Source organism: Triticum aestivum, chromosome 6B, assembly GCF_018294505.1.
Source record: "Triticum aestivum cultivar Chinese Spring chromosome 6B, IWGSC CS RefSeq v2.1, whole genome shotgun sequence".
Classification (NCBI taxonomy): domain Eukaryota; kingdom Viridiplantae; phylum Streptophyta; class Magnoliopsida; order Poales; family Poaceae; genus Triticum; species Triticum aestivum.
Genome location: NC_057810.1, coordinates 284,039,110 through 284,063,641, shown reverse-complemented (window position 1 = coordinate 284,063,641; position 24,532 = coordinate 284,039,110).

Below are 24,532 nucleotides of genomic sequence, written 5' to 3'. Positions count from 1 at the left end.
GAAATATGTGTTTTAACACATTTTCCTTTCCATTGTTCTGTTTAATCTGATAATCATATTTTCCTTTCCATTGTTTGGTTTAACCTTTCTTGTGATCTATATGATCTAAGCAGTAATATTCTCCTGCTTATGTAAACACCTCGTTGTACAATTCTGTCAGCAAGACCCTGTTACTATTGTTGATGACATTCTGGTAGCCATCGATGGACGAGAACTTTGCCTATTGGTCCACCTCGTTCAACGAGCAGGAAAATGGTTCTCTTCATCCCTCGCCCTTGGTACCAATGATGTTGTCAACATAACTGACCGGTTATTCTCTGACATGCCTTGCTTACATGATCGTGCAAGACGTCAACCCTCTTCCTACTATTAACCCACATGGTGGGCCCATAACCCACAGTTCCACAGGATCGAAACCTGACTCTCTTGTAGACCCCCTATTCGCAACGTTGTTCCTCGTGCGTGGCCTCGTATGTAATTCACGGGCCACCTTCCTAGTGATCTATGTTGGTAACACAAGCAATACTTATTCTCGTTGCTTTGAACCCCTTTCACACTTTGTTTCAGGCAATGGACGATTGCCTACCTGCTTGAAACTTCCCATGATACATCCTTACTTTACTCTCAATATCTTCTTAAGTTTCAATTCGAGAGTTACTTTCCGCCACCTTCCCCGATGTTATCGACCAGATAGTCAACCTTGCAGAGGTCCGTTCTTCTGGAATACCCACCCTTTATTCTTTCGTAAGTATGGTGAAGGTCCTGAAGGAAGGATGACAACTTCATCAGGATGAACTTAAGCAGAGAAAATGAATACATCAATGTAAAGGGATCAACCTCTTTGAAAAGGGCAGCCGAGACCGAGAAGACTCGTTAGGTTTTCGCTACCAGCACTTTTCCCCCCTTACTCCACCACTTAAATCTCGGGACGATATTTCTTGTAGTGGAGGAGATTTTTGACGCCCGGATAATTAAGCTACAGTAACCTTCTACTAATTATGCCACGTCACCACGATTACTGTTGATAATCTCGCATTAGTTTGAAACGATTCAAATTCAAAATTTGAATTTAAGTTAAAACCATTAAAGTTTTCATAAGTCAAAACTAAATTGTTCCTAATGTGTCAAATAATCCATAGACCATGTTGGTGGAGAGACCACACCTTTATAAAGTATTTAGATGCACTAAAGTAAAGAAAAGTGTGGCTAAAAACAAATATAAATACATTTTAAGTAATAAAAATGTATCAAGTAATTATTACTACGCCAAACTTTTTGAGGTAGTGGCCTATATTATAACAATACTTCAGGAGTTTGTTTTGTATTTTTACAAAAACTAAAATAGGTGTAACTAAAATAGAACAGAAAATAATAAATAAAGAAAAAGTAAAAGGACAAAAAAAGGGGGCAAAGCCCCCCCCCTCTCCTTGGGCCGAGTGGCCCAACTGGCCACCCAGGCCACCAGGAGGCCCACCCCGCACTCCCCATATCCCCCACCCTCGAAACCCTAGCCCAACCACCCCACACTCCTCCCCCGCTCGCTCTCTGCTTCCCCCCTAGATCCAGATTGGATCGGGCACTCGACAACGCCCCTCGCCGCGTCGACCACCGCTGCTGCACGAGGACCGCGCCACCTGGAGCGCCTCCGCCTCGCCGTCCTCCTCGTCGCCGCCTCTCCGGCTCGCCAACTCCTCACTCCTCTTCCCCGACCTGTTCTGGATCGGGAAGGGGCAACAAGCCCGACGCCTCTGGACATTGGCGCTGTCGTTGTGCACCGCACCACCACCGCCCGGAGACCTCGCCACCTCGACCTCTTCCCCGTCGTCGACTCCGCCACCATCGCTGACCCGTCCTCGTCCTCCTCCCCGAACGGCCTCCACGAGCCCGCGCCACCGACTCGCTGGACCGCCACCTCGCCGAACTGCCTCCCCGTCGCCCTCGCGTCCCCGTCGTCCTCCCTACGCCCACTGCCTAGACCCCACGGCCCCGTGGTGAGGCCCCGGCATATCCTCCTCCCCCTGTCTCTATGCGCACGTACGTGCACGCGCTCACGCGCCGTCGCCCCTCGCCCGTGCGGTCGCCGGCACTACCCCGCGCCCGCCGATCTTGCATGCAGCCGCAGCCCCTTGCGCGCCCCACGCCTGCCCTACTCAGTCCTGCCGCCTCCGCCTCCAGTCCCGCAGGCCATCGCAGCATCGACGCCCAACTCCGGCACCCTGTCGCGCCCCAGCGGCTGTCGCCTGCGTGCCCGGGTCCGCCCCATCGGGCGCCTGGCGCCGCACGCCCGTAACCGGCACAACCCGGTGTCTGCTAAGGCCCCCTGTGCCTATGACAGATGGGGCCCATGCCCAGAAATAAAACAAAAGAAAAGAGGTTAATTAAATAGTAATTGTTAATTAATTAATTAGTTAGTTAGTAAGTTAATTATTTAACTTAATTAACCTGCTTAATCACCTAATCAACCAGATTAGTTAATCAGTTGTTGTTTAGTTAAACATGTATCAATGACATGCGGGTCCCATGGGCCCTTTTTGACCAGTCAGCGGTCCAGTCAAACGCTGACTGGACAATTGACTAGGGCCCCACCTGTCAACCCCTTAGATACACTCTGGGTACACTTCCCGCGTACCCATAACATCTAAATACGAATTTAATTTTGAATTAAATTAAATCCAGAAATTAGAAAATCATTTTAAATCTTTAAATTTTAATATAAAATAAACCGTAGCTCGGATGAAAAAACTTTGTACATGAAAGTTGCTCAGAAAGATGACACGAATCCGGATACGTCGCTCGTTCGTCCGCCACACATCCCTAGCATAGCGAACACGCAACTTTCCCCCCTCCGGTTCATCTGTCCGAAAACGCGAAACACCGGGGATACTTTCCCGGATGTTTTCCCCCCTTCACCGGTATCAGCTCCTACTGCGTTAGGGCACACCTGGCACCGTTACTTGTTATGTCATGCATCGTTATGAATCTGTTTGTATTGTATTTATTGTTTCTTCCCCCTCTTCTCTCCGGTAGACTACGAGACCGACGCTGCTGCTGCCCAGTTCGACTACGGAGTTGACGACCCCTCCTTCTTGCCAGAGCAACCAGGCAAGCCCCCCCTTTGATCACTAGATATCGCCTATTCTACTCTCTACTGCTTGCATTAGAGTAGTGTAGCATGTTACTGTTTTGATTAATCCTATTCTGATGCATAGCCTGTCATTGTTGCTACATCTGTTGATACCTTACCCGCAATCCTAAATGCTTAGTATAGGATGCTAGTTTATCATCATTGGCCCTACAATCTTGTCAGTCTGCCTTGCTATACTATCGGATCGTGATCACTCGGGAGGTGATCACGGGTATATACAATACATACCTACATACTATACAGATGGTGACTAAAGTCGGGTCAGCTCGTTGAGTACCCGCAAGTGATTCCGATGTGGGGGCTGGAAGGACAGGTGGCTCCATCCCGGTAGAGGTGGGCCTGGGTTCCCGACGGCCCTCGACTATTACTTTGTGGCGGAGCGACAGAGCAGGTTGAGACCACCTAGGAGAGAGGTGGGCCTGTCCCTGGTCAGCGTTCACGGTTACTTCATAATAACACGCTTAATGAGATCTTGGTATTTGATCTGAGTCTGGCCACTGGCCTATACGCACTAACCAACTACACGGGAACAGTTATGGGCACTCTTCGTCATGGTATCAGCCGAAGCCTTCTAGACGTCAGCGACTAAGCGGTGCGCGCCAGATTGGACTGGAACGCCTGCTCTTGTATTAGGGAGGCTAGTCTGCTTCCGGCCGCCCACGCTACGTGCAGGTGTGCAATGGGCGATGGGCCCAGACCCCTGCACCATAGGAGTTAGACCGGCGTGCTGACCTCTCTGTTAGGCCTAGGTGGGGCTGCGATGTGTTGATCTTCCGAGGTCGGGCATGACCCAGGAAAGTGTGTCTGGCCAAAGGGGATTGAGCGTGTTGGGTTATGTGGTGCACCCCTGCAGGGAAGTTTATCTATTCGAATAGCCGTGTCCCTCAGTAAAAGGACGACCCGGAGTTGTACCATGACCTTATGACAACTAGAACCGGATACTTAATAAAACATACCCAGACGAGTTCCACAGACAACCCGGTGATTGCTTTTCCACAGGGCGACGAGGGGAGGATCACCGGGTAGGATTATGCTATGCGATGCTACTTGGAGGACTTCAATCTACTCTCTTCTACATGCTACAGGATGGAGGCTGCCAGAAGTGTAGTCTTCGATAGGACTAGCTATCCCCCTCTTATTCTGGCATTCTGTAGTTTAGTCCACCTATATTGCCTCTTTACACATATACCCATATGCATATGTAGTGTAGATCCTTGCTTGCGAGTACTTTGGATGAGTACTCACGGTTGCTTTTCTCCCTCTTTTCCCCCTTTCCCTTCTACCTGGTTGTCGCAACCAGATGCTGGAGCCCAGGAGCCAGACGCCACAGTCGACGACGACTCTTACTACACTAGAGGTGCCTACTACTACGTGCAGGCCGCTGACGACGACCAGGAGTAGTTAGGAGGATCCCAGGCAGGAGGCATGCGCCTCTTTCAATCTGTATCTCAGTTTGTGCTAGCCATCTTATGGCAAACTTGTTAACTTATGTCTGTAATCAGATATTGTTGCTTCCGCTGACTCATCTATGATCGAGCACTTGTATTCGAGCCCTCGAGGCCCCTGGCTTGTATTATGATGCTTCTATGAATTATTTTACTTTTGGAGTTGTGTTGTGATATCTTCCCGTGAGTCCCTGATCTTGATCGTACACGTTTGCGTGCATGATTAGTGTACGATCGAATCAGGGGCGTCACACATATCATGTCATATATTTTGGTTGCATGTGATGTTTATCTTTTATGCATCTTATTTTTCTTAGTACGGAGGTAGCATTATAAGATGATCCCTCAGTAAATTTCAAGGTAATAAGTGTTCTCCCTGAGTATGCACCGTTGCTATAGTTCGTCGTGCCGAGACACCACGTGATGATCGGGTGTGATAAGCTCTACGTTCACATACAACGGGTGCAAGCTAGTTTTTGCACGTGCAAAATACTCGGGTTAAACTTGACGAGCCTAGCATATGCAGATATGGCCTCGGAACACTGAGACCGAAAGGTCGAACGTGAATCATATAGTAGATATGATCAACATAGGGATGTTCACCATTGAAAACTACTCCATCTCAGGTGATGATCGAACATGGTTTAGTTGATATGGATCACGTGATCATTTAGATGACTAGAGGGATGTCTATCTAAGTGGGAGTTATTAAGTAATATGATTAATTGAACTTCAATTTATCATGAACTTAGTCTTGATAGTATTTTTTAAATTATGTTGTAGATCAATAGCTCGCGTTGTAGCTTCCCTATGTTTTTTATATGTTCCTAGAGAAAACTAAGTTGAAAGACGATAGTAGCAATGATGCGGACTGGCTCCATGATCTGAGGTTTATCCTCATTGCTGCACAGAAGAATTATGTGCTTGATGCATTGCTAGTTGACAGGCCTATTGCAGGAGCAGATGCAGACGTTATGGACGTTCGGCTAGCTCAATATAATGACTACTTGATAGTTTAGTGCACCATGATTTACGGATTAGAACTGGGACTTCAAAAACGTTTTGAACACCACGGAGCATATGTGATGTTCCAAAGAGCTGAAATTGGTATTATAGACTCATGCCCGTGTTGAGAGGTATGAGACCTCTGACAAGTACTTCGCCTAAAAAATGGAGGAGAATTACTCGGCTAGTGAGCATGTGCTTAGAATGTCTGGGTACTACAATCACTTGAATCGAGTGGGAGTTAATCTTCTAGATAAGATAAGTGATTGACAGAGTTCTCTAGACACCATCACCAAGTTACTGGAATTTCGTGATGAACTATGGTATGCAAGGGATGACGAAAACAATTCTTGAGCTCTTCGTGATACTGAAATCGACAAAGGTAGAAATCAAGAAAAAGCATCAAGTGTTGATGATTGACAAGACCACTAGTTTCAAGAAAAGGGCAAAAGGAAAGAAAGGGAACTTCAAGTAGAATGGCAAGCAAGTTTTCACTCCCGGGAAGAAGCCCAAAGCTAGACCCAAGCCTGAAACTGAGTGCTTCTACTGCAAAGGAAATGGTCACTAGAAGCGGAACTGCCCCAAACATTTGGCGAATAAGAAGGATGGCAAAGTGAACAAATGTATATTTGATATACAGGTTATGAATGTGTACCTTACTAGTGTTCATAATAGCCCCTGGGTATTTGACACTTGTTTGGTTGCAAAGATTAGTAACTCGAAATAGGAGTAATAGAATAAACAGAGACTAGTTGAGGGTGTAGTGACGATGTGTGTTGGAAGTGGTTCCAAGATTGATATGATCATCATCACACACTCCTTATACTTTCGGGATTAGTGTTGAACCTAAATAAATGTTATTTGGTGTTTGCATTGAGCATGAATATGATTAGATCATGTTTATTGCAATACGATTATTCATTTAAGACAGAGGATAATTGTTATTCTGTTTACATGAATAAAACCTTCTATGGTCATACACCCAATGTTGATGGTTTATTGAATCTCGATCGTAATGATACACATATTCATAATATTGATGCCAAAAGATGCAAAGTTGACAATGATAATGTAACTTATTTGTGGCACTGCCATTTCGGTCATATCGATGTAAAGCGCATGAAGAAACTCCATAAAAGTGGACTTTTGGAATCACTTTATTATAAATCATTTGATACTTGCGAACCATACCTTATGGGCAAGATGACTAAAACTCCATTCTCCGGAACAATGAAATGGGCTACTGACTTATTGGAAATAATACATACTAATGTATGCGGTCCAATGAGTGTTGATGCTCGTGGCGGGTATCATTATTTTCTGACCTTCATAGATGATTTGAACAGATATGGGTATATCTACTTGATGAAACACAAGTCTGAAACATTTGAAAAGTTCAAAGAATTTCAGAGTGAAGTGGAGAATCATTGTAACAAGAAAATAAAGTTTCTATGATCTGGTCGCAGAGGCAAATATTTGAGTTACGAGTTTGGCCTTCATTAAAACAATGTGGAATAGTTTCACATCACACGCCACCTGGAACACCATAGCGTAATGGTGTGTCTGAACATCGTAACCGCCCATTATTAGATATGGTGCGATCTATGATGTCTCTTACCAATTTACCACTATCGTTTTGGGGATATGCATTAAAGACAATTGCATTCACGTTAAAAGGGCACAGTCAAAGTCCGTTGAGATGACACCGTATGAACTGTGGTTTGGCAACAAACCTAAGTTGTTGTTTCTTAAAGTTTGGGGATGTGAGGCTTATGTCAAAAGGCTTCAGCCTGATAAGCTCAAACCCAAATCAGAGAAGTGTGTCTTCATAGGATACCCTATGGAAACAATTGGGTACACCTTCTATCACAAGTTCGAAGGCAAGATTTTTGTTGCTAAGAACGGAATTTTTCTAGAGAAGGAGTTTCTCTCGAAAGAAGTGAGTGGGAGGAAAGTAGAACTTTATGAGGTAATTGTACCTTCTCCCGAATTGGAAAGTAGTTCATCACAGAAATCAATTCCGGCGATTCCTACACCAATTAGTGAAGAAGCTAATGATGATGATCATGAAACTTCAGATCAAGTTACTACCAAACCTCCTAGGTCAACCAGAGTACGGTCTGCACCAGAGTGGTACGGCAATCCTATTCTGGAAGTCATGTTACTAGACCATGATGAACCTACAAACTATGAGGAAGCGATGATGAGCCCAGATTGCGCGAAATGGCTTGAGGCCATGAAATTTGAGATGGGATCCATGTATGAGAACAAAGTGTGGACTTTGGTGGACTTGCCCAATGATCGGCAAGCCATAGAAAATAAATGGATCTTCAAGAGGAAGATAGACGCTGGTTGTAGTGTTACTATCTACAAAGCTCGACTAGTCGCAAAAAGGTTTTCGATAAGTTCAAGGTGTTGACTACAATGAGATTTTCTCAACCGTAGCGATGCTTAAGTCCGTCCGAATCATGTTAGCAATTGCCATATTTTATGAAATCTGGTAAATGGATGTCAAAACTGTATTCCTTAAAAGGATATATCTAAGGAGAGTTGTATATGATGCAACCAGAAGGTTTTGTCAATCCTAAGGGTGCTAACAAAGTGTGCAAGCTCCAGCGATCCATCTGTGGACTGGTGCAAGCATCTCGGAGTTGGAATATATACATTGATAATGTGATCAAAGCATATGGTTTTATACAGACTTCTAGAGAAGCCTGTATTTACAAGAAAGTGAGTGGGAGCACTACAGCCTTTCTGATAAGTATATGTGAATGACATATTGTTGATCGGATATGATGTAGAATTTTCTGGAAAGCATAAAGGAGAGTTGGAAAGGAAATTTTGAAAGACCTCGATGAAGCTGCTTACATATTGGGCATCAAGATCTATAGAGATAGATCAAGACGCTTGATAAGATTTTTCAATGAGTACATACCTTGACAAGTTTTTGAAGTAGCTAAAAAATGGAACAGTCAAAGAAGGAGTTCTTGCCTGTATTGCAAGGTGTAAAGTTGAGTAAGACTCAAAACCCAACCATAGCAGAAAATAGAAAGAAAATGAAAGTCATTCCCTATGCCTCAGCCATAGGTTCTATAAAGTATGTTATGCTGTGCACCAGACCTATTGTGTACCTTATCATGAGTTTGGCAAGGGGGTACAATAGTGATCCAGGGGTTGATCACTAGACAGCAGGTCAAAATTATCCTTAGATGACTAAGGAAATATTTCTTGGTTATGGAGGTGATAAAGAGTTCATCGTAAGGAGTTACGTCGATGCAAGCTTCTACACTGATCCAGATGACTCTGAGTATCAATCTGGATACATATTAAAAGTGGGAATAATTAGCTAGAGTAGTTCCATGCAGAGCATTGTAGACATAGAAAATTTGCAAAATACATACAGCTCTGAATGTATCAGATTCATTGACTAAAATTCTCTCACGAGCAAAACATGACCACACCTTAGTACTCTTTGGGTGCTAATCACATAGCGATGTGAACTAGATTATTGACTCTAGTAAACCCTTTGGGTGCTGGTCACATGCCAATGTGAACTAGATTATTGAGTCTAGTGCAAGTGGGAGACTGAAGGAAATATATCCTAGAGGCAATAATAAATTTGCTATTTATATTTCCTTATATCATGATAAATGTTTATTATTCATGCTAGAATTGTATTAACTGGAAACTTAGTACATGTGTGAATACATAGACAAAACAAAGTGTCCCTAGTATGCCTCTACTTGACTAGCTCATAAATCAAAGATGGTTATGTTTCCTGACCATAGACATGTGTTGTCATTTGATGAACGGGATCACATCATTAGAGAATGATTTGATGGACAAGACCCATCCGTTAGCTTAGCATTATGATCGTCAAGTTTTATTGCTATTGCTTTCTTCATGACTTATACATGTTCCTCTGACTATGAGATTATGCAACTCCCGAATACCGTAGGAACACCTTGTGTGCTATCAAACATCACAATGTAACTGGGTGATTATAAAGATGCTCTACAGGTGTCTCCGAAGGTGTTTGTTGAGTTGGCATAGATTGAGATTAGGATTTGTCACTCCGTGTATCGGAGAGGTATCTCTGGGGCCTCTCGGTAATGCTCATCACTATAAGCCTTGCAAGCAATGTGACTAATGAGTTAGTTACAGGATGATGCATTACAGAACAAGTAAAGAGACTTGTCAGTAACGAGATTGAACTAGGTATGAAGATACCGACGATCGAATCTCGGGCAAGTAACATACCGAAGACAAAGGGAACAACGTATGTTGTTATGCGGTTTGACCGATAAAGATCTTCGTAGAATATGTAGGAACCAATATGAGCATCCAGGTTCCGCTATTGGTTATTGATCAGAGATGTGTCTCGATCATGTCTACATAGTTCTTGAACCCGTAGGGCCCGCATGCTTAACGTTTGATGACGATTTGTATTATGACTTATGTGTTTTGGTGACCGAAGTTTGTTCGGAGTCCTGGATGAGATCACGGACATGACGAGGAGTCTCGAAATGGCCGAGAGGTCAATATAGATTTATTGGAAGGTGGTATTCGGACACCGAAAGGGTTCCGGAGTGTATTTGGTACAAACCGGAGTACCAGAGGGGTTACCGGAACCTCCCGGTGGAAGATATGGGCCATATGGGCCATAGGAGGGAGGCTAACCAGCCCACAAGGGGCTGGTGCGCCCCCCACAAGGGAGGAGGCCGAATTGGACTAGGGAAGGGAGCCCAACCCCCCTTTCCTTCTCCTTTCCCTCTTCCTTCCACTTTTCCCCCTCCGGTTGAAGGAAAAAATAAGGGGGACAAATCCTACTAGGAGTGGAGTCCTAGTAGGACTCCTCCCCCCTTGACGCCCCTTGTGGCCGGCCTCCTCCTCCCCTCCTTTATATACGGGGGCTGGGGCACCCCAAAGGCACACCACTGTCTTAGTTGTGTGTGATGCCCCCCTCCGCCGTTTACTCCTCCGATAGTATCATCGTAGTGCTTAGGCCAAGCCCTGCGCGGATCACATCACCAACACCATCATCACGCCGTCATGCTGACGGAACTCATCGACTCCATTGACACTCTGCTAGAACAAGAGATTGATGGACGTCATTGAGCTGAACGTGTGCTGAACTCAGAGGTGTCATACATTCGGTACTAGATCGGTTGGATCATGAAGACGTTCGACTACATCAACCGCATTAACATAATGCTTCCGCTTTTGGTTTACGAGAGTACGTGGACACACTCTCCCCCTCTCGTTGCTATGCATCTCCTAGATAGATCTTGCGTAGGATTTTTATTTTGAAATTGCATGCTACGTTCCCCAACAACTCAAACATCATACGATGGCAACACATCATTGGATAATAATATGTAGCATTAAGCACCAAGTTTAAGTAGAGATTGCAGCGGAGAGTAGAGGTGTTACACCGCTGCATAGAGGGGGAGAGAGTTGGTGATGACGGAGGCGAGGTTGTTGGTGTAGATCATCATCATGATGGTTTCCCTGGCGGTGTTCCTGCACCACCTGGGGAGAGGGGGAGAGAGCCCCCTCCCTCTTCTTCTTCCTTGACCTCTCCCCTAGATGGGAGGAGGGTTTCCCCTCTGGTCCATGGTATCCATGGCTCCCGGGGTGCAGGAGCCCCTCCAAGATTGGATCTCTCTTTGTTCTTTTTTGTTTCGCGTTCCTGTTTTCTGACCCTTCATCGTTTCTTAAATTCCTGGAGATCCGTAACTCCGATCGGGCTGAAATTTTAACATGATCTTTTCTTGATATTATCTTTCTTGCGTGAAAGAAGGGCGTCAACCAACTTACGAGGGGCTCATGAGGTAACATAGTGCACCCTACCCCCTGGGTGCGCCCTGGTGCCTCCTGGGGCCCTCTAGCACCATTTTGCGTTGATTCTTCTTCCCAAAAATCACATATATATTCCAAAATAAATCTCCATAAATTTTTATCGTGTTTGGACCTCATTTTATATGGATATTCTACGAAACAAAAAACATGCAACAAACAGGAACTGGCACTAGGCACTGGATCAATATGTTAGTCCCCAAAATAATATAAATGTTGCCAAAAGTATATGAAAGTTGTAGAATATTGGCATGAAACAATCAAAAATTATAGATACGATGGGAACATATCAATCGCCATCGCCCCCAACACAATGAAGAGCAGCGCTATGGCAAGCTCAAGTTCAAGATGCCTAAGTTCTCCAGAAGCAACGATCCCGAAGACTACCTCTCATGGGCATTGAAGGTCGACAAGATATTCCGTATTCACAATTTTGAAGAGGAAAAGAAGATTTACATGGCCTCACTTGAATTCCAAGACTACATTATCATTTGGTGGGAGCAAGTCATCGAGCGGCGCAAGCAAAGGGCGACCCACCTATCACAACATGGAACCAAATGAAGGAAGTCATGAGAGCACGTTTTGTGCCTACACACTATAGCCGAGATCTCTTCAAGAAGTGGAAACTCCTCAAGCAAGGCACCATGTCCGTTGAAGAGTACTACAATGAGATGGAAATTGCCATGATACGAGCCAGTGTTAAAAAATACGAGGAGAAAACTATGGCATCGTTCTTGAATGGACTCAACCATCCTATCAAGAAAATCGCTAATTTCCAACCGTACACAAACCTCCTTGAGCTAGTTCACCAAGACACCAAGGTGGAGCGATAAATGCAAGATGACTACAAGTACGCCAAGTACTCTTCCAAGACCTACAGTTCATACACTCAAGCTTCAAGGACAACAACACTGTCAACCGCGACTCGAGATTCTCCAAACAACAGTGACAAGTCAAGCTACAAGAAACACTCGACATCTTCGACAACTTTGAGTCATCCTCCTACTACAAGCAACTATAAGCCAAGAGCTTCATCATCACCTACTCAAACAGATGAGACCGTCGAGACGAGTTCCATCAAATGTTTCACATGCCAAGGCCGAGGCCACAAGAAATTTGAGTGCCCCACTTAGCGCACCATGATTGCCAATGATGACGGCACCTATGACTCCATGAGTGAGGAAGAAATGGAAGCACTTGAGCACATGGCCATGCACCCATCAAGTGAATGAAGGTGAAGACGATCAAGTCTTTTGTGACAATGATTCGAGCCCCACTCTTGTTGTCTCCAAGGCCTTGACACTTCAATGCAAACAAGGCAAAGAGCAACGTTGCCATATCTTACACACCAAAGCATGCAGCAATGGATGTTCCGTAAAGGTCATCATCGACAGTGGAAGTTGCCACAATTTGGCAAGCGAAGAGCTATGTTCCAAGCTACAATTGGTTAAGATGAAGCACCCTCGCCCCTACAAGGTGTTGGGGAACGTAGCAGAAATTCAAAATTTTCTACGCATCACCAAGATCAATCTATGGAGTAATCTAGCAAGGAGGGGAAGTGGAGTGCATCTACATACCCTTGTAGATCGCTAAGCGGAAGCGTTCAAATGAACAGGGTTGATGGAGTCGTACTCGTCGTGATCCAAATCACCGATGATCCTAGCGCCGAATGGACGGCACCTCCGCGTTCAACACACATACGGTTGGGAGAGACATCTCCTCCTTCTTGATCCAGCAAGGGAAGGAGAGGTTGATGGAGATCCAGCAGCATGATGGCGTGGTGGTGGAAGTAGCGGGATCCCGGCAGGGCTTCGCCAAGCGCAAGCGGGGAGGAAGAGGTGTCACAGGAGGGAGGGAGGTGCCAGGGACTCAGGTGCGGCTGCCCTCCCTCCCCTCCACTATATATAGGGGCCTAGGAGGGGCGTCGGCCCCTTGTAGATCCCATCTAGGGAGGGGGGCGGCTGCCCTAGGGGTGGCTTGGCCTCCAAGCCAAGTGGAGCCGCCCCCACCCGTTAGGGTTTCCAACCCTAGGCGCATGGGAGGCCCAAGGGGGGGCGCACCAGCCCACCAGGGGCTGGTTCCCACGCCCCTTCAGCCCATGGGGCCCTCCGGGATAGGTGGCCCCACCCGGTGGACCCCCGGGGCCCTTCCAGTGGTCCCGCTACAATACCGATGACCCCCGAAACTTTCCCGGTGGCCGAAATTGGACTTCCTATATATAAATCTTTACCTCCGGACCATTCCGGAACTCCTCGTGACATCCGGGATCTCATCCGGGACTCCGAACAACTTTTGGGTTACCGCATACTAATATCTCTACAACCCTAGCGTCACTGAACCTTAAGTGTGTAGACCCTACGGGTTCGGGAACCATGCAGATATGACCGAGACAACTCTCCGGCTAATAACCAACAGCGGGATCTAGATACCCATGTTGGCTCCAACATGTTCCACGATGATCTCATCGGATGAACCACGATGTCGAGGATTCAATCAATCATGTATTCAATTCCCTTTGTCTACCGTTATAGTACTTGCCCGAGATTCGATCGTCGGTATCCCGATACCTTGTTCAATCTCGTTACCGGCAAGTCTCTTTACTCGTTCTGTAACACATCATCCCGTGATCAACTCCTTGTTCACATTGTGCACATTATGATGATGTCCTACCGAGTGGGCCCAGAGATACCTTCTCCGTCACATGGAGTGACAAATCCCAGTCTTGATTCGTGCCAACCCAACAGACACTTTCAGAGATACCCGTTGTGCACCTTTATAGCCACCCAGTTACATTGTGACGTTTGGTACACCCAAAGCATTCCTACGGTATCTAGGAGTTGCACAATCTCATGGTCTAAGGAAATGATACTTGACATTAGAAAAGCTTTAGCATACGAACTACACGATCTTTGTGCTAGGCTTAGGATTGGGTCTTGTCCATCACATCATTCTCCTAATGATGTGATCCTGTTATCAACGACATCCAATGTCCATGGTCAGGAAACCGTAACCATCTATTGATCAACGAGCTAGTCAACTAGAGGCTTACTAGGGACATGGTGTTGTCTATGTATCCACACATGTATCTGAGTTTCCTATCAATACAATTATAGCATGGATAATAAATGATTACCGTGAACAAGGAAATATAATAATAATAACTAATTTATTATTGCCTCTAGGGCATATTTCCAACACAAGGTTCACTAGCTTAGCGACTCCGGCACCATTCAAGTGGAGCACACTGTTCAAGTGTCCTTCAAGATTGGCGCGTACGAAGATACATTGGAGCATGATGTGGTTCCCATGCCCATATTCCATCTCCTCCTAGGAAGACCTTGGCAATTAGACTGTGACTTCATCTGCAACGAACGAACCAATCACTATAGCTTCAAGATGAAGGGCAAGAAGTACGTGCTTTGACCCATCTCGCCAAGTCAAGTGATTGCTGACAAGAAAGCTTCAACCCATCATGGAGAGAGTAGTGAGCGAGTGAACCACCCAAAAGAGAGTGAGCGCCACAAGCCAAAATTGAGTGACTCCATGATGTGCGACAAGAAAAACTTAGTGCTTTTCGCCACCAAAAGAGATATGAGAGATGTGTGTGAGAGCCCATTGAGTGTTCTTCACTATGTACTTGTGTGCAAAGATGAAGCGGCAAGAACTAATAATTCACACCATCTACCTTTAGTGTTGTCTCATTTATTGCAGGAATTTGTGAACATGTTCCCCAACGAGCTACCTTCAAGACTTCCTCCACTTTGCAACATCGAACACCGCATCGACCTCATCCCTGGCACACCTCTACCAAACAAGGCATCATGCATCGTTAACCCCGACGAAACTAAAGAAATCCAAAGGCAAGTCCAACATCTCATTGAGAATGGGCACACACGCGAGAGCTTAAGTCCTTGTGTCATTCCGGTTATTCTCGTGCCTAAGAAAGATGGTAGTTATCACATGTGTTCTGATTGTCGTCCCATAAATGCTATCACCATTCTTTAAAGACACCCCATTCAACACCTTGATGATATGCTAGATTAACTAAGTGGAGCCACCATATTTTCTAAAATTGACCTTAAAAGTGGCTACTATCAAATTCGCATTCAATAGGGTGATGAATGGAAAACGACTTTCAAAACCAAATTTGGCTTGTATGAATGGTTAGTGGGCTTATCCGAAGCACCTAGCACTTTTATGCGTGTGATGCATTATGTTCTTCGTAAATACATTGGCATTTGTGTTGTGGTATACTTTGATGATATCCTTGTGTTTAGCAATCTTTTTAAGATCATGTCATACACCTTAGGGACATCTTGCGAGTTCTTAGAAACAAGCAACTTTATGCAAACATGGAAAAATGCACCTTTGGTGTTGATAAGCTCGTTTTCTTGGGCTTTGTTGTGTCTTCTAAGGGTATTCACGTTGATGAAGCTAAAATTGATGCTATTAAAACATGGCCACAACCAACCAATTTGCAACAAGTGCGTAGTTTCCTTGGCCTAGCCAATTTCTATCATCGATTTGTTAAGGATTTTAGCACTACTGCATCACCATTGCATGCATTGAGTAAGAAGAATGCACCATTTGTTTTGGGACCTTCCCAAGATACCACATTGCATGAGCATAATAATTTTCTTACACATGCTCCATTACTTGCCTTGCTCAATTTTGATAAAACTTTTGAAGTTCAGCATGACACTAGTGGTAGTGGCATAGGAGGTGCGTTCATGCAAGGGAAGCGACCCATTGCATATTTTAGTGACAAAATTTCCGGCACACAACTTAAATACCCCATATATGACAAAGAGTTGTATTCTTTGGTGAGAGTTTTGCATGTTTGGGAGCATTTTCTTCGACCTCATGAATTTGTCCCACATACGGATCATGAAACGCTAAAGTACCTTAAAGTTTAAACCAAGTTGAATAAATGGCATGCCAAATGGAGTGAATTCATTGAGTCTTTTACTTATATCATCAAATACATTAAGGGTAAAGAGAATGTTGTAGCGGACGCCCTTTACCGCAAATGCATGCTTGTAACTCATCATGAATTGAATGTCATTGGATTTGAGCACATTAAAGACTTGTATGTGCATGATGTTTCATTTTCTATTCCTTATGCCAGATGCCTAATGCATTCATCTTGGGAGCGATATTATATCAAGGATTATTATGTAATGCGAGCTAACAACCTTTGTATCCCCGAGTCTTCTCTTCATTTGTTGCTTTTGCAAGAGGCTCACAATGGAGGACTTATGGGACACTTTGGACGCGACAACGCATTTGCTGCACTCTCCAAGAACTAATTTTGGCCCAAGATGTTTCGTGGCGTCTCACCCTACACAAACCGATGCTCTTCATGTCCCAAAGCTAAATCTACCGATCGATCCCATGGTCTCTATATGCCACTTCCTATTCTGTATCACCCATGGGAAGACATTAGCATGGATTTTGTGCTTGGTTTTCCACGAACTCAAAACGACAAAGATTCTATATTTATCGTTGTGGACCATTTCTCTAAGATGGCACACTTTATTCCTTGCAACAAGATAGATGATGCTTCACATGTTGCAAATCTCTTTTGTAGGGAAATCTTGCGATTACATGGAGTGCCCAAGATGATTGTGTCGGACTATGATGTCAAGTTCCTTAGCTACTTTTGGAAGACGATATGCGCCAATCTCAGAATCAAGCTACTCTTCTCATCGTCATACCATCCACAAACCGACAGCCAAACGAAGGTCACCAGCCGGACGCTATTTGGTCTCCATCGTGTGTTGATCAAGAAGAACATCAAGGAGTGGGAGGAATGCTTACCTATCGCCGAGTACGCCTACAATCGAGTAAGACACTCTATTACATGCAAGTCCCCCTTCGAGGTCATCTACATCTTGAACCTGTTGTCCCCATTGGGCATTCTACCGCTACTGCTATAAGAGCGCATTGATAACCCACAAGTATAGGGGATCGCAACAGTTTTTGAGGGTATAGTATTCAACCCAGATTTATTGATTCGACACAATGGGAGACAAAGAATATTCTCAAGTATTAGTAGCTGAGTTGTCAATTCAACCACACCCGAAAGACTTAATATTTGCAGCAAAGTAGTATGGAAGTACCGGTAACTACGGTAATCACTGGAAAGAATACCAATTATTGTCACCTTGGGGTATGCGGATTATAACTTGCAATAGGTGTCTACAAGTTGCAAGATAGGATCAAGAACCCAAATATATTCATGAAAACATAATAGGTTCAGATCTGAAATCATGGCACTCGGACCCTAGTGACAAGCATTAAGAACAGCAAAGTCGTCGCAACATCAATCTCAGAACATAGTGGATACTAGGGATCAAACCCTAACGGAACTAACTCGATTACATGATAAATCTCATCCAACCCATGACCGGCCAGCAATCCTACAATGGAATTACTCACGCACGGCAGTGAGCATCATGAAATTGGTGATGATGATGGCGACGAATCCCCCTCTCCAAGGCCCCGAACGGACTCCACATCAGCCCTCCCGATGAAGAACAGGAGGCGGCGATGGCTCCGCATCGTAAAACGCGATGAATCATTCTCTCTGGTTTTTCTCCGTGAATAGGTACTTATAGTTGGAATTAGGGTCGGAGGAGCTCCCGGGGGCCCACAAGCCTACAGGGCGCGCCCCCAGGGCTTGTGGCCTCTGGGTGGCCCCCTCTGGTTGATTCTTTCACCAATATTTTTTATATATTCCAAAAATATTCTCTGTAAATTTTCAGGTCAAACCGAGAACTTTTATTTCTGCACAAAAATAACACCATGGCAGTTCTGCTAAAAACAGCATCAGTCCAGCTTAGTTCCATTCAAATCATGCAAGTTAGAGTCCAAAACAAGGGCAAAAGAGTATGGAAAAGTAGATATAATGGAGACGTATCAACTCCCCCAAGCTTAACCCATTGCTCGTCCTCAAGCAATTCAATTGACAAACTGGAAGTGACAAAGAGTTTTTCTTTACAAACTTTGTTTGATCTTGTTGTTGCAAATATGTATAGCTAGCATTCAGGATTTTAACAAAGATTATAAACTAACCATATTCACAATAACATTTAGGTCTCACATTCACTCATATCAATGGCATAATTAACTAGCGAGCAATAATAATGAATCTCAGATGACAACATTTTTTTCAAAATAATCATGATACAATATGATATAATGGTATCTCGCTAGCCCTTTCTGAGACCGCAAAACATAAATACATAGCACCCGTGAAGATCAAGGACTGACTAGACATTATAATTCATGGTAAAAGAGATCCAGTCACACTCATACTCAATATCAATTAATAACAAAGCATACAAATGATAGTAGTGCTCTCTAACCGGTGCTTTTTATAAGAGCATGATGACTTAGCAATAGAAGTAAATAGATAGGCCCTTCGCAGAGGGAAGAAGGGATTTGCAGAGGTGCCAGAGCTCGGAGCTTTTAAAACAGAGATGAATATAATTTTGAGCGGTATGCTTTCATTGTCAACATAACAACCAAGAGATCTCGGTATCTTCCATGCTAGATACATTATAGTTGGTTCCCAAACAGAATGGTAAAGTTTTTACTCCCCCTCTGCCAACAAGCACACTCCACGACTATTCTGAAACAATGGGTACCGTCCATACCAACAACAGTCCTGGGGGGTTTTGTTTGATACTATATTTTGATTTTATTTAGAACGTGGAACTGGGCATCCCGAATACCAGCCATTTTCTCGTGAATGACAAGTCAATGAACACTCATTGTGATAATAACCCACCTAGCATGGAAGATACTGACAACCCCCAGTAGCTACATGAGCGATTCGGGCATAAAAACAGATTATTATTTGAAGGTTTAGAGTTTGGCACATGCAAATTTACTTGGAACGGTAGGTAAATACCGCATATAGGTAGGTATGGTGGACTCATATGGAACAACTTTGGGTTTATGGAAGTGGATGCACAAGCAGTATTCCCGCTTAGTAAAACTGAAGGCTAGCAAAAGATTGAGGAGCGACCAACTAGAGAGTGACGATGGTCATAAACATGCATTGAGATTAACCAACATTGAGTGCAAGCATGAGTAGGATATAAATCACCATGAACATAAATATCGTGGAGTCTATGTTGTTTTTGTTTCAACTACATGCATGAACATGTGCCAAGTCAAGCCACTTCAATCATTCAAAGGAGGATGCCATCCAATCATACTGCATCACAACAATTTTAAAAACATGTTGGCACGCAAGGTAAACATTATCCACTCCTAGCTAATTAATAATGGCATGAGTAACTATAATCTCTAATTGTCGTTTCAAACATGTTTCATTCATAAAGGGCTGAATCAAGAATGAGGAGCTAATCATATTTACAAAAACAAAATAGGTCGAGTTCATACCAGCTTTTCTCCATCTCAATCATTTCATCATATATCATCATTATTGCCTTTCACTCGCACGACCAAATAGTGTGGATAATAATAAGAGTGCACGTGCATTGGACTAAGTTGGAATCTGCAAACATTTATTCAAAGGAGAAGACAAGGTAATATGGGCTCCCTGTTAGATAAACAATAATATAGATGAGAGCCACTCAACATTTTCATCATAGTCTTCTCCTCTCGGCCCAAAGAAAGGAAAAAGAATTTGAAAGAAACACACTGAAATGTTTTTGGAGTTTTTGTTTTTCTAAAGAAAGTAAAAACAAGAACGAGAAAAACTATTTACACGGGAAAGCTCCCCACAAGCAAAAGAAGAACGAGAAATCTTTTTGGGTTTTATTTTAATACTACTACTAAATAAATAAGGAAAGGAAAACTAAAAAGAAGTGAGAACTAACTTTTTTTTGGATTTTCCCAAAGTTTTTCAAACACACAAGAAGAAAGCGAGAAAAATAAACTAGCATGGATAATACAATGAAAAAGTATGAACACCGACAACTGGAATGAATGTGTGAACATGAATGTAATGTTGGTGAGAGATATGTACTCCCCCTAGCTTAGGCTTTTGTCCTAAGTTGGTTTAGGGCCATGGCTGGCCTGGCGGATATCAAAAGTTGTAGTCGGGGTTGTACTGGGCTGCGGCAGCTACCGCTTGAAGAGCTGCCTCCTGGAGGTGAGCGGCCTCCCCTTCTCTCTTATACTCATTCGCCTCCTCTCTAGTTATGAAGTATATCCGCTTTACCTGACAGTCAAATAAGGCAGGAGCGGGAAGCATAATATAGAAGACGTGCTCCCTGTCAAAGATTAGTCGGTACAAGAGGGACTGTTCGTTCCTCTCAAGAAATTGGTACCGCACCATAGAGTTATAATCAAGGAAAGAAGGTGGTAACTCAATGTCGTCCTCCCTTATTGGCACCCCGAGATAATTAGCTAAATGGGTGGCATAAATCCGAGGAAAGAAATCTCCATCTTTAGCATTATGTAACCTCCTGTCAACAATGGCCCCCAAGTTATATCGTTTATCACCCATTACCGCACACTTGAGGACACTAAGATCTGATGCACAAAGGTGGCCATTGTCATGTTTACCATTAATGCATCTTCCTACAAAGAGAGCAAAATAATGTATGACAGGAAAGTAAATGCTCTCTGTGGTGGCTTGTGTAACATTTCTAGTTTCCCCCACAGTGATGCTAGCAAGGAAATCATTATAATCAGTTTTACGAGGTTCACTATGACTGCCCCATTGTGGAATTTTGCATGCATCATTTAAATCTTTTAGGTCCATGGTAAATGATTTATCATAAAGATCAAATAGAACAGAATGAGCATTGCGCTGAGATGTAAACTTAAATCTCCGCACAAATGAATCAGTAAGGTGATAGTACTGCCCACACTTATTTGGAACGAAGTCCTTTAGGACAACATTTTGTACGTACGCATGAAATTCCTCCTTGAAACATGCATGAACCATGAATTGATCCAACTGCCATTCACAAGGCCATACTAGAGCTTGCCTTGGTGGTTCAAGGTCCGGCTCACGTATCGCGAGCCTTGGGGCTTGCTTCCTTGAGGAACCACCTTGGTATATCTTCCTAAACATTTTTCTTCCTCTGAAAAATTTCTAAAAAATTTAGTAACTCAAAATAAAAGTGAACAAAACTCAAAAAAAATGATAGCAACTAATCCCACAAGTGCCTAGAGGTTATATCATGCAACAAAACTACTTTGGACCATCTAAATTTGACATGCAAGCTCAAGAACAAGGTCACCACGGCAGCAAAAATTTGCAATATATAAAGCACTAGAATGAAAACTAATTTTTGCGAATGGAGATTTGAGCAAGGAGATCGAAAATGGTAGCAAGATGAGCAAGAACACGAGTTTGAGCAATGGAGTGATTTTTTTTGGAGGAAGACGAAGTGGATGGGTGCTAGAATAAGTGAGGGGGGCCCACGTGGGACCCACAAGCCACTTAGGTGTGCCCTGTGGGCTTGTGGCCCACTGGTGCATCCCTCTAGTGTGTTATTAGAGCCAAAAATTCTTAAATATTCCACAAAACCATACTAAATTTTCAGGGCATTTGGAGAACTTTATTTGAGACATTTTTTATTGCTTGGATAATTCAGAAAACAGACAAATAATAGTATTTTTTCTTTATTTATTCTAAATAACAAGTAAAAAGTGGGTACAGAAAGTTGTGTTTACTAAATTCATCCATCTCATGCCCGTCAAAAGGAATCCATTAACAAGGTTGATCAAGTCTTATTAACAAACTTCTTCCAAATGACATGAAACCGGAGAATTTTCATATAACACTATGTTACCTCAACGGGGATATGCATGTCCTCAACAATAAGAACATCATATTTCTTTTTGACAGTAGGAATAGGGAATTCAAAACCTCTAATAGTAACAATTGAATTTTTTCCAATAGAATTGATGCTATTAACTCAAGGTTGTTTCTTCGGAAAGTGTAATGTATGCTCATTACCATTAACATGAAAAGTGTCATTGCCTTTATTGCAATCAATAACAGCCCCTGCAATATGAAAAAGGGTCTACGAAGGATGATTGACATACTGTCATCCTCGGGAATATCAAGAATAACAAAGTCTATTAAGATAGTAACGTTTGCAACCACAACAGGCACATCCTCACAAATACCGATGGGTATAGCATTTGATTTATTAGCCATTTGCGAAGAGATTTAAGTAGGTGTCAACTTATTCAAATCAATTTTACGATATAAAGAGAAATGCATAACACTAACACCGGCTCCCAAATCACATAAAGCAGTTTTAACATAGTTTCTGTTAATGGAGCATGGTATAGTTGGTATTCCTGGATCTCCTAGGTTCTTTGGTATCCCACCCTTAAACATGTAATTAGCAAGAATGGTGGAAATTTCATCTTCCGGTATCTTTCTTTTATTTGTAACAATTTCTTTCATATACTTAGCATAAGGAGACATTTTCAAAATATCAGACAAATGTAAGCGCAAAAAGACAAGTCTAAGCATTTCAACAAAGCGCTCAAAATCCTCATCATCCTTTTTCTTGGATGGTTTAGGAGGAAAGGGCATGGGTTTCTGAACCCATGGTTCTCTTTCTTTACCATGTTTCCTAGCAATGAAATCTCTCTTATCATATCTTTTATTCTTATGTTGTGGGTTATCAAGATCAGCCGCAGGCTCTATCTCCACATCATTATCATACTAGGTTGAGCATCAACATGAACATCGCCATTAACATTATCACTAGGTTCATGTTCATCACCAGATTGTGTTTCAGCATCAGAAATAGAAATATCATTTGGATTGTCAGGTGTGTCCATAACAGGTTCACTAGAAGCATGCAAAGTCCTATCATCATTCTTTTTATTTTTATTATTAGGAGCAGTAGGTGCATCAGTATTAATTCTCTGAGAATCTCGCTTGACTCTCTTAGGGTGGCCCTCAAGATACAAAGGTTCCCGAGTCATTTTACCACCTCTAGTCATAACTCTAAAAACATTATCATTGTTCTTACTATTCATCTCATTCAACAAATCATTTTGTTCCTTGAGAACTTGTTCTACTTGAGTTTTTACCATGGAAGCATGTTTACTAATAATCTTGAGATCATTAATAGTTCTACACATATAGTCACCCAAGCGGTCAAGCATATAAGCACTACGTTTCAATTGTCTACTAACATAAGCATTGAAGTTTTCCTGTTTAACAATAAAGTTATCAAATTCATCCAAGCATTGACTAGCGGACTTATTATGAGGAATATCACCTTCATCAAATCTATAGGGAGAATTTACCTCTACTACCTATGTTAGGTTATCAAGACCATGTATTTCTTCAATAGGTGGTTAATTCTTAACATCTTCAGCTTTAATACCTTTTTCTTTCATAAATTTCTTTGCCTCTTGATATCCTCAGGACTAAGAAATAGAATACCTCTTTTATTTGGATTTGTCTTAGGTGGTGGTTCAGGAAGAGTCCAATCATTATCATTACTCAATATATTATTCAATAACACTTCAGCTTGTTTAACAGTTCATTCCCTAAAAACACAACCATCACAACTATCTAGGTTGTCCCTAGAAGCATGTTAGTCCATTATAAAAGATATCAAGTATTTCATTTTCTTGAGAGAATGATCATGCATAGAATGAAGTAATTGGAGAAGCCTCCCCCAAGGTGAAGTAGCAAACTTAGGATCATATTGCGTTCTAGCATTCAAAGATTTTTCTTTCAACTTGACAAGCAGTTTCTTAAGATCCTCTCTATCTTTACAAGCAAGAAAGTCCCTAGCTACCTCTCCATCCATAACATAAGCCTCAAGTATAATAGGAAGTTCATATATAGGAGAGCTAGTTCTACCAGGTGTTTCAAAGTTTTCAGTTTCAATAATTTCATCAGTTTCAAAAATATCATCACTTTCAGCATTCCCAAAATCATTAACTCTAGCAATTTGTTCATTAAGAAATTCACCAAGTGGCACTGTCTTATCAAGCAAAGGAGTAGTATCATCATAAGCATCATGCATAGAAGAAGTGGCGTCATCAATAGCATGCGACATATCAGAATTAATAGCAGGTGTAGGTGTCGCAAGCTTACTCTAAACAG